Source organism: Erpetoichthys calabaricus, chromosome 7 (assembly GCF_900747795.2).
Source record: "Erpetoichthys calabaricus chromosome 7, fErpCal1.3, whole genome shotgun sequence".
Classification (NCBI taxonomy): Eukaryota; Metazoa; Chordata; class Cladistia; order Polypteriformes; family Polypteridae; genus Erpetoichthys; species Erpetoichthys calabaricus.
In genome coordinates, this window is record NC_041400.2 from 108,731,954 (window position 1) to 108,744,434 (window position 12,481).

The 12,481-nt window shown below is 38.7% G+C and overlaps 1 protein-coding gene across 2 annotated transcripts in view; it reads right to left on the reverse strand.

Moving 5' to 3' along the window:
• The window catches only part of sncaip (synuclein, alpha interacting protein), a 250,325-nt gene that overhangs the window by 186,324 nt on the left and 51,520 nt on the right, over positions 1-12,481 (reverse strand). For both annotated transcript variants that reach the window (XM_028805251.2, XM_028805252.2), the window contains exon 2: positions 211-295. The gene's annotated coding sequence lies outside the window, so the exon portion shown is untranslated. The remainder of the gene's footprint in view (positions 1-210; positions 296-12,481) is intronic.

A 12,481-nucleotide genomic window follows, 5' to 3' on the forward strand; every position in this document is an offset into this window, starting at 1 on the left:
GTGCATCACTTCTAGGTAGAGTCAAAGGCTGTATGTAACGTAGCTCTTACATTCCTCACACCACATGTTTTTTCTGGTTTTTTTTTACATTAAACACTTATTCTCCCTAAAACTGAGAAGAATCCCTCATGTCATTTCCACAGTTGTTCCAACTGACCAGCACAGCAGTAAACTTTACAAAATGGCAAAACATCATGAAAAGTCACCTACCTGGCTTTACTTTGATGTAGTTATAAAAAATCCATTCTGTCTTCGTTATTTCAAGATGCTATGTGGTGTTGCACCATAAGGTTTGCTAATTTGTAAAAAAAAAAAAAAAAAGAGAGAGAGAGAAAAAAGAAAACAATAATCAGGAGAAATGTTGGAAACCATACGGGCAGAGGTGGTAAGCAGCACTCAGCACTTAGCTGCAGAGCTTCTTTTCAGGTATGAAACTTGGCTACTTCACTTTCCTCTCCATAAAATTTTTTCACATCTGGGAACCATCAACTAGAAGCCTGAGCCAAAATGTCAGTTAAGATCCACCCCCATCAATAGTCATTTGAAGCTGAAATCAGAAAAAAAAAAAGAAAAGAAAAAAAGAAAACTGCTCCCCCACCTTTTCCACAGTGCACTTCGTGACTGAAAGCTATATACGCCGACTTTAAGCAAACTATGCTCATCTCCTTTTTATTTTTTTAGGCAGCTGGAGGGCTCAAGTGAAGCATCTTGAATACTTTAACCAACATTCTGCCCATTTATTGCTAAAAATGTGAGAACTTTACTTTGAATTGGAGTTGCCTTCTTCCCAGACCGTTAGAAGAGGTCTATTACAAATTTCCAGTCATAGCTTCGGCTGTTGTTTCTGGGCAAGACCCTGCTTTCCATTGTAAAGAACAGGAAATGTTTCTGTGTTATAAAGCACTGGCATATTCCAAATTTAAAAAAAAAAAGTTTTTTTGTCTTGAAACAAAGCAATAAATGCACATAAAGTTAGAATAATATACTGAAGATAATTGTGCTCTTTTTTGAAATTAACCACAAGTAGACATGAACGGACATCTGGGACTCCTTCAAATGGCCATCGTGATCTTAAACAATGATGAGAACATTACAAATAAACTTTTACAGCACATTCAAAAAGACATATTTTAAGAGTGTCTTTAAACCACCAAACTAGCTTGGGACAATAAGCCTGAAACCCCAGCAATTAAAACCGAAAAGTGTCCAAGGTAGGTTTTCTTTTTTACTGTTAACCTGAATTTATGTGGCCAGTTGAGAAGATAATTAATTAGCAGACATGAATTTAGTTATTTTAAGTCAATTTCCAATTAATCATCTCTCCAATCATATTCTAAACTCACTGGAATGAGCACCCTGGGATGCAGGGCTTGCCCTAGTGATATACAGACACACTCAGATATGCACAAAGAAAGGCTCCACTTACAGTAGCAGCAACCTTGTGAAAGATCACTGCCCCGAAGACAGAGGGAGTCCCATAGGGATGTAGCAGCTGAAAATAGAAACCACCTTTAGCAGAGCTGTGCGCTATGCAGCAACGGCTGTTGTTTTTCAAACTCTCACAGAAAAACGAATAGAAAAGACAGGTTTATTATATCATCGACTTGAAAAACCAGGATCTAGTTAAGATTCTTGTTTAGCAGCAAACAGAGAGCTTCATTTTGAACTGTGAGGGGAATGAATGGAGGAAGTTTGTTATCTTTGCATACCCTCTTTTAAGTTAATCGTGCAAATGAGTTACCCTGAAATGGGCTGGCACATGTCTAGAGTTATATTGTGAACTGGGGAGTTCCTTTAAACAGTCCAAAAATCTGTTGTAAATAAAAAAATGCCCCCACAAGACGAAAGATCCGTCAACCTTCGGCTTATGTAACAAAAGGCAAACAAAGAACCTTAGAAAATAAAAGAATTATTTTCACAAAGTGCTCTATAACAAAAAAAAAGCTCCAAGGGGTGCAAAGGGCATAGAAGGAGTTGCTTTCGAAAACAAGCAATCCAGTAGCAAACAAGTCCCAATACACAAATCCAGGGAAAGTTAAAAAACAAAGCAAAAGAGGTCAAAATAATCAAAAAGCACAGCAAAACTCACAGTGAACTCACTGACGCCCAATGTATTCAATGAACCACAAAGGACTGCTTGTTTTCTTTTAACACCAATAACCACCTCTTCGGGGGCCTCCCATAATATACACAGAACAAAGTAGAAGCACGGAAAGGTAGAAATTAAATACATAAAAACTAATAAAAATGCAGAATAATGAAAATAATTAACATAAATAACAATATTAACACAAATGAATCAAACATGAGCAAAAAAGACATAAAGGAATTTGAACAGGGACGAACCCCAGGTCGAAACATAACAGTTTATTGCCTACCTTGTGTTCAGTGTTGCCAGGAAAAGCTCTGGTACCCACTATGCCTGGGTCAGAGTCTTCCTGGTTTTTTCATATTATTTTTCTGGTTCTCCTTCCATATCCCAAAAGTATGCATGTTAAATGAATTGTCTATTCTAAATTGTCCTTTGTGTACTGTACGTGAGTGAGATGGACCAGTCCTTCATCCTAGACCTGGGCCCTACCTTGCAACTAATTCACAGTATGAAATGGATTAATTTGGAATTTTTAGAATGTTACATTAAAAATTAAACAGCCTTAATCATAAGTCAGAAGAACTGGATGAAAAGATGAAAAAGAGAGACAGAGGATGGTGGGATACGGTGCAGTGTAGTTTAGTAGCAAGGGATCCGGACTTTCGAGAAGAAAGATGCTGGTTTAGCCTATGTTCTTTCTCTCTCTGCATGATGTTGGGCAAGTTACTTAACATAGCTGTGCACCAATTTTAAGGCACATATGAACATATGCAATGAACCATGTCGGAAGTCACGCGAAGCTCAAGCTGTTTTCGTTTCCACTGTTTGACAGGCTGTGCAGAAGCATAAAATTCAGCACTTTAAAGGGTTTTCCCTGAAATAATAAGACATCTGAATGGTTTCTAAATGCTGTGATGGCTGTTGCATTTGACGTATGCATACATTATTAATTATGAATTTGTTAATTGTCAATTTAATAGTGTGTTGCCATAATTGACTATTTCATTTATTTCTCATTGTACTTGTTTATGCAGTAGCAAGCAACAAAGAATTTTGCAGTACTTTTGTATAAATCATAATAAACTAACCTAAGGATGTCTATAGAATATACCACAATAATAATAATACTAAAACATATACAGAAATATTGCATTTACAGGTACAAACAGGATTTCCCAGGTGGTTTTTGTTGATGCCTCCAGGGTCCAATCTTACACAAACATAGAAAGAACATTCAAACTCCACACAGACATTGGCCAAGTCAACCAGGCGCAACTAACACTGAAGAACATTTTACAAAGAAGAGGTGATAATTCATTCTTTGGTTAGCTAATAGTGGAACGGACCAACACAGTGTCATCAGTCAGTGATCCTCAAACCCGTTCAATTCAAAGTAGGATTGAGGAGTCTGTCTCCGCAGCACTGGACACCACGTATGAAACAGTCATGGACAGAACAGCAGCCCAAAGAGACTAGTTAAGCATAACAGGTAGCATGATGATGTGATGTTTAATGCTACCTCACATATTCACAGTCCAGGGTTTAAATCCTGGCCATGGAATTGAAGCTAGCAAGTTCTCTGCACATGTTCTCTCTGTTTCTTGCCATTACAGGTATGCGTGTTAGTGATGAACCTGAACCCTGTCTAGAGCTGGTCCCTACCTTGCACTCACTGATGATTACACCTGAGTCTCTCTGAGGCCCTATATTTGAATAATCTTGGAATGTGAATAAATTAATGAATAAATCAACCAATGAATAAACTTTTAAACTGAAAAAGATTGCAATTTGGCAAAGGCAAAAGAGTAGGACGTACACTCACTGAGCAAATTTTTAGGAACACCTGTACATCTTATAAATGCAACTATCTAATCATCCAATCATGTGGCAGAAGCACAATGCATAAAATCATACAGAGGCAGGTCAGGATCTTCGGTTAATGTTCACATCATACACCAAAAAAGGTTCAAAATGTGATCTCAGTGATTTTAACCATGACATGATTATTGGTGATGGGTGGGCTAATCTGAGTGTTTCTGTCACTGCTGATCTGCTTTGGATTTTCATACACAACAGTCTCTAGAGTTTACTCAGAATGGTGTGAAAAATAAAAACATCCAATGAGCGGTTCTTCAGATAGAGGACAGATAAAAGTCAGAGGAAAATGGCCAAACTAATTCGACCTGTCTGAAAAGCTCTATACAACTGTGGTGGGCAGAAAAGCATCTCAGAATGCACAACTCGTCAAACCTTGAGATGGATGGGCTACAACAGCAGAAGTTCATTTGGGTATGACTCTTTTCAGCCAAGAACAGATACCTGTAGTGGGCTGTAATGGTCAGGGGAATGTTTTCTTGGTACACATTGGGCCTGTTAAGCCCAATTAGACATCGCTTTAACACCACTTCCTATTTCAATGTGTATTCATTCATGGCCACAGTTTTCTAATGGCTACTTGCCACATGATAATGCACCTTGTCACAAAGCACACATCAACTCAGACTGGCTTCATGAACATGACAATGAGTTTAGTGTTCTTCAGTGGCCTTCCCAGTCACCGGATCTGAATCCACTACACTTTTGGGATGCGGTGGAGCAGGAGATTCACTGCATGCCACTGACAAATCTGAAGAAATTACATGATGCAACCATGTCAACATGTACCAGAATCTCAAAACACTCTTGTGGAATCCATGCAATGAAAAATTGAGGCTCTTTTGTGGGCAAAATGAAGTTCTACCCAATATCAGTATGGTGTGCCTAATAATTTGTTCAGTGAGTGTATATTATTGGTGTTGCTGGGGTTTATAAAGAACTGGATGGTAACTTATTTAAAGAAACAACTAAACCCTGGATTAGTAGACATTAAGGTCTACATTAATGCATTCCAGCAGGGAAGCAGGAGGACCTAAGGGTGTCAGTGCATCTACTGTATCTGCAGCAGGCATTATGCATATTTTAGTTTGTTTGACATTTAACCTTTACCGGAAAACTGCTGCATTTTTGATTTCCCAAAACATATCTGGATTTCTCCGGACAGCTGCCTTCAAAAAAAAAAAAAAGCAAAACCAGAACAGGTGGTCATGCTAGTAAAATTTAGCAAGCTAATTTCAGAAATGCACTAGTCACTAGGAGAGGTTACCCTTGGGCAACAGTGAAAAGTGATTTGTCTCTAGCTATTGAAAACAAGATCTGCAGCCTGCCGCTACATCAGAAAATAAATATAATATTATGCTATCTTTGGTATTCTAAGATAATTACTGAAATCATATGAGAATATCCAGGGAGGAGAAGTGAAGCTATTAAGCATTGGTCTGCCACTTTACAATATAAAAGGATAATGAATTTTAGATAATATTTTTTGCAAAATGTATACACCTATTTGTGCCCTCCCTTCATTGTCATTTGAACTTTAGTGTATTTATTTATTGCTTTCTGCTAATTTAGTGCACACACTGATCAGCCTGGTATGAAGAGCTTTTTATACAATTCAGCTGAAATGAGGTCTATAAAGCCAGTCAGGTGCAAAGTGCTGCTGTTGCCAAAGCTCTAAAGTTCTGGGTTCAAACCCTAATCCAGACACTCACATTTTTATGCCCTTTGGCTTCCTACTTTGGTCTCTTCATACATTTCAAAGAAGTACAAAATTGTTTAATTTTGTGTGTGTGTGTGCTTTCAAGTAGACTGGTGCACCATCCAGATTTTGGCTGCTAACTTTTGCTCAATGTTCTCAGAGGAAAATTTGGCAGTTAGGGCAAGCGGGTCAGAAGATGAACAGATGCATGAACACCTAAGTTCCAGGTTATGATTTAAGCATTTCATTTAGCCCAACATTTCTCAGACTACTTTCTCTATTATATAATTGTAGGGATGCAAAATCTTAGGTTAAAGCCAAAATGAGGAAGATAGAAAATCTGTTATTTCTAAGTAACAGCTGAATTTGGTTAGTTGTCCCGGTTCTCTGACTAAGAATAATTAATACAGTATTTGAGATTAAGTATATATTTTTATTGATTAAATATAGTAAATGTTAAATGAAAGAAAAATAAAAATACTTACAATTTTGTTCATAGTGCACATTATTAATAGACATTAAGGTCAGGATAATATAATATTCTATTTTTGTTGCAACAGCTACTTGGTTAATGCTGAATCATGAGCTCTGTTGAAAAGCTGATACTAAATAGCCAGCACTAAGACCTTTCTAAAGAATCAAGTCATCTAATTTATTTATTTAAAATTGGCAATTATATATATATATATATATATATGTATATAATGGGCGGCACGGTGGCACAGTGGGTAGCGCTGCTGCCTCACAGTTGGGAGATCTGGGGACCTGGGTTCGATTCCCGGGTCCTCCCTGCGTGGAGTTTGCATGTTCTCCCCATGTCTGCGTGGGTTTCCTCCGGGCGCTCCGGTTTCCTCCCACATTCCAAAGACATGCAGGTTCGGTGGATTGGCGATTCTAAATTGGCACTAGTGTGTGCTTGGTTTGTGTGTGTCCTGCGGTGGGTTGGCACCCTGCCCAAGATTGTTTCCTGCCTTGTGCCCTATGTTGGCTGGGATTGGCTCCAGCAGACCCCCGTGACCCTGTGTTCGGATTCAGCGGGTTGGAAAATGGATGGATGGATGGATATATATATATATAGTTAGGTCCATAAATATTTGGACAGAGACAACTTTTTTCTAATTTTGGTTCTGTACATTACCACAATGAATTTTAAATGAAACAACTCAGATGCAGTTGAAGTGCAAACTTTCAGCTTTAATTCAGTGGGGTGAACAAAACGATTGAATAAAAATGTGAGGCAACTAAAGCATTTTTTAACACAATCCCTTCATTTCAGGGGCTCAAAAGTAATTGGACAAATTAAATAACTGGAAATAAAATGTTTATTTCTAATACTTGGTTGAAAAACCTCAAAAGAAAGACAAAGTCTTTTTTTACTTTTCCTCCCACCACTAATGCACAAGCAATGCGAGCACATTGGCTAAACGAATCCTCCAAGGAGAGAGATGCCCAGAGTAGTTCCTTTAAATTACCTGACATCTCTACATTGCAATTTTTTTGCTGACGATTTCAATAGTTTCTAGGACCCCGGGCTTTTTACAGCACTTGCTTACACAGCTAGTGTATATATATACATGTATATATATGCTGCAGAGATACTGTATATATATTGTGAAGCCTGGGGAACGTACAGCTGCTCACACCCTGACACAGACAGGTTGAGACACAAGTTGCCACACAGCACATAAAGGAGCCCAGTATGTACCAGAAATACGGTAGCAAAGCACAGTCCCTTCTCTTTGCAGTCCTTCCATCTTCAATCCTTCTCACGAGCTTCATCCACTTCATCTCGACTTAGGCCATTAAATGGTGGTGACTGGCTCCTTTTATAGGGCACACAGAAAGACTCCAGGCGCATAACAACCCTCATCTAACAGCACTTTTGGATGTGGTGGAGAAATAGGGCCCTGCAAGCATTCAGGCGCCCCCCAGGTGGTGGCCATGGCCTCCAGCAGTGTTGAGCTTCCATGCTCATGAGCTGAGGCCCAACTAGAAGGCAAGGGGGCTGCCCTCTTTTGGTCCAGGTGAGAAACTTTCCTGAAAAACCTCTCTCCCCTACTGTTAACATTGTCGGGTCGTACATACATACATACATATATATATGTGTGTGTGTGTGTGTGTGTTTATATATATATATATAGTGCATCCAGAATGTATTCACAGCACATCACTTTTTCCACATTTTGTTATGTTACAGCCTTATTTAAAAATGCATTAAACTCATTTTTTTCCTCAGAATTCTACACACAACACCCCATAATGACAACATGAAAAAAGTTTACTTGAGGTTTTTGCAAATTTATTAAAAATAAAAAAACTGAGAAATCACATGTACATAAGTATTCACAGCCTTTGCTCAATACTTTGTCGATGCACCAGACCGATGCAGTCTTTTTGAATATGATGCCACAAGCTTGGCACACCTATGCTGGATTTATGTCCAAGTGTCTGTTGGCCATCAACAGACACTTGGACATAAATCCAGCATATGCCAACTTAAGAAGGACATGTACACAATAATTAAACTATACAACACCCCCCCCCCCTTGATCATACTGACTTAGTCACCTCCACTATGTGGATATATATATACATTCAGTATATATCCTCTTTAATAAAATCCCTGTGTGCGTCCAGGTGTCCGTGTGTGTGTGTCTTCTGGTGAAGTGCGCATGCGCGGGGCACGGTGCGATGCGCGATATTACTGTCAGAGAAAGTTATAAGCGTTGTACGGAAATATAAACCAGTATTACTGCGAGAGGAAATTAAAGGTACACAATACAGTGACGCATATTACAGCCACATACAAGCCAGTATTACTGTCAGAGGAGATTAAAGGCATATTACTGACGCGCATGCCTGTATTACCGCCAGAGAAAAGTAAAGGTATATTATGGACTTAAAAGCCAGCGGACATACAAGACAGTATTACTGTCACAGAAAATTAAAGACACACAATACACGGCGGCAGCCCTCGAAGAACGACCAGCTCAGCAAGTAAACATCAACAAAAGAAAGGCTGAAAGAAAGAAAAATATGACCAACAAAAAGAATCAGGTCAAAGTCCCTTGCCATTTAATATAGACTGTTCCTATTAATGCTTATGCACTACTGTTCTATCGCCCGTTATTGTAACAGGCTAAATGACTAGTATATATATATCATTTAACATAAGGTTGCTTGGTTTTAGAAAAAAAAAGGCTGTTTAAATATGGTAAGTGCTAATTACTAGCTTAAAAAGCCCAGGTTTGCTCATCCTGCTTCAGCGTATGTGAGCCTATTTCTTACTGAACATAATTTAAGCCTTTAATTTACATCAATACATTTGTCAATATATTTTTGAAACCTGGTCTAACCCACCTTCATTGAATACGATTTGACATAACAAAGTTTCGCTAGGTACTACAGGAACTTAAAGGATCAATGTGTCAGGCATTACTTAAGTTTGGTAAGAGGTCATACCTCAAAAATAGAAAATCTATCCATCCATTTTCCTCTTTCACTTATCCAGAGCATGGCTACAGGGCAGCTGGAGCCTTTTCCAGCAGTTATTGGGTACAAGGCTGGAACAACACCTGGATAGGGCACCCATCCATTGCAGAGCAATACAAACACACACTCACTAGGACCATTCTAGTAATGTCAGTTTACCTAACCTATTTGTCTTTGGACTATGGGGACAACCAAGAGCACCCAGAGAAAGTCCACACATAAACAGAGAGAACATTCAAACTCCATGCTAGGAACACCCAGGGCACAGACTTCAGTCTCCTTGCCCTTCTTCGACTGCACCACTGTGCTGCCTGAATTTGAAATCTGTGCCAGGGGTTGTGGTGAAAGTTTTGGAGAATAGGAATAAGGTTGAAAGCTGTTCCAGTGAATTATTAGGATTTGCCATCACACTTATACTTCAAAGGGTGTTGCAGTAAAGTAATGAGCAATATGGGGTACAAGGGAGTTGAACAAATCCCATTATGGGATCACTCATTCATTAAAAATGGGCTGATTTAGAACCATCAGTCAACCTAATACTGATATGCACATCTTTGGCATATGAGAGGTATGTGAAGTACCTACAGAAAAAAATGGAAACCTTGATGGCTTATAAATCAAAACACTTTACAGGGGAGATGTGGTCAAGCAGTGCATTTGTTTATTTCTTTATTTAGTCAAACTGATCCAAATGAGTAAAATGCATTCAAGACACATAAAATATTAAATTTGAATATAAAAAAATAGCACAGCCAAAAATAAAATAAAAGAGTTCATTTTTACTGTTCCCAAAAATTACAGATAGCTCAGGTTCAACTTGACTGCACACATGTAGTTTCACTGATGCATTACTGTCAACTGAGCATGACGGTCTCCTCATGGGTAGAAATTAGCTGCAGTGAAGTGAATGGTGCATGATGGTATTCTGTGGGAACCACACTCAACAATTTCCAGACACTTTTTCAAGCAGACAAGCAAACATCCATTAAATGATTAAGATGATTGATTTATCATCACCTGGTTCTTTTATTATTAGTTCATTCACATCAAATCATATGTGTAGCCATCATGATGCTTAGCATGTGTAACCCTTTAATTTTATGGATTTGATCAAAAAAGAGAAAACATGAAAAAAATTATTAGATTTTAAATTAGTTTAGTATGACTTTGTGGCATAAATTAAGCTTAGATCCTTGAAACTGTGCTAATCACAGCTCCAGTGAGATGTCCATGTCTCATTTACTTTTTCATTTTTTTTTATAAACTCACTTATTCCAATATGGGAATACAAGCAGCAGCACAGTGTATAGTCCTCAAAGGTCACAATTCCTTCCACATTCATTCTATCATCAACAGGAAAAAGTCATAGCCATCATAATCCTACCCAAAATGCACTAATCTGCCCATATCTAGGATATAAAAGACAATTCTTTAATCTGTACCCTTTCAGAAATCAAGTACTTTAACATTTTAGACCTTCAAAGTCACATATTTATTTTTCTCTGATAAAAATAGCTTACGATCGGACAATCTGGAAAGAACACGCTGTAATTAAGCCCTACTTTTTAACCGTTTCAACCAAGGGCTAAGTGCTCATAAACCAAGGCCTGGGTTTGTGAGCCTTTCCCTTTTCTAGAGATCTGCAGTTTAATAACAAAGCACATTACTGTTTACAGCAATTTCCACACCACACACTTAATGTAAAATAAATTTCTGGCAAAATGCATCCTGGCAGAGAAACAGCTCGTGATGTATTATTTACTGACCGCATGCAAGCTTCACTAAGCAAAATTAGTGATCGTCAAAATGACTGTTTACTGAGAAACGAGCTAGTGAAAATGGTTTGGCAAGCACAGGCTTGGCTTCTGAAGCAAATTCTTAGGTATCCACACCAGACTAGTAAGCAAAAATGTTAAGATGTTGGCTGCAGATAAAAGCCAAAAGTATACAATTTAGCTAAACTAAATAGTACATTCTGGTGTTCTTGTAAACACTGGAGTCACCAGCGTACAGACAAGGCAGACGACCGTCTCTGAAGAATATATCTAAAGGAAATTTATAATGTAGGACACTGTCTTTAAAAGTATCATTCTACATACTTCTCAAATGCCTAGTTGAACACGTTTCAGGATACACGTTTAAGCATTGCATCACACGCACTCCATTTTTCCCTTAAGTAAGCGGAAGAACAAAGAGTAAAACTAAATATTTACAAGAGCCACTAAAACATGAATCCAGGTGGTGGAGATAAGTTTTCTTCAGCCAGCACAGGAGATAGCATGCAATGCAACTCCACTGTTACATGAGTTTTTAATATAGACAGGAGTGGTCTTACAGACAAGGCATTTAATCGCATCATCACAATTAATAACAAGATAAGAGCACACAGGGAGAGTGACTGGGTATACCATGTGATTGAGTGGCAGCATTTGTGCCTGATTCCACCCGGATTGACTTTGCCTTCTCTGTGTTCCTGTAATGTGGAAAGTGGGTTTGGAAAATGAATGAAAAAATATTTGATGGCACACAGTTGGTTACACAGTTTCCACCTGAAAATTCATGTATTAGATAGATAGATAGATAGATAGATAGATAGATAGATAGATAGATAGATAGATAGATAGATAGATAGATAGATAGATAGATAGATAGATAGATAGATAGATAGATAGATAGATACTTTATTAATCCCAAGGGGAAATTCACGTACTCCAGCAGCAGCATACTGATAAAGAACAATATTAAATAAAGAGTGATAACAATGCCGATAACAATGCAGGTATACAGACAGACAATAACTTTGTATAATTTTAACATTTACACCCCCGGGTGGAATTTAAGAGTCGCATAGTATGGGGGAGGAACGATCTCCTCAGTCTGTCAGTGGAGCAGGACATTGACAGCAGTTTGTTGCTGAAGCTGCTCCTCTGTCTGGAGATGATACTGTTTAGTGGATGCAGTGGATTCTCCATTATTGACAGGAGCCTGCTCAGTGCCCGTCGCTCCGCCACGGATGTCAAACTGTCCAGCTCCATGCGTTCAATAGAGCCTGCCTTCCTCACCAGTTTGTCAAGGCATGAGGCGCCCCTCTTCTTTATGCTGCTTCCCCAGCACACCACTGCGTAGAAGAGGGCACTCACCACAACCGTCTGATAGAACATCTGCAGCATCTTATTGCAGATGTTGAAGGATGCCAGCCTTCTAAGGAAGTATAGTCGGCTCTGTCCTTTCTTATCATCCAGCTGCACTCCCAGGTATTTATAGGTTTGCACCCTCTGCACACAGTCACCTCTGATTACGGATAACCTTACAGTGCTAAGTGA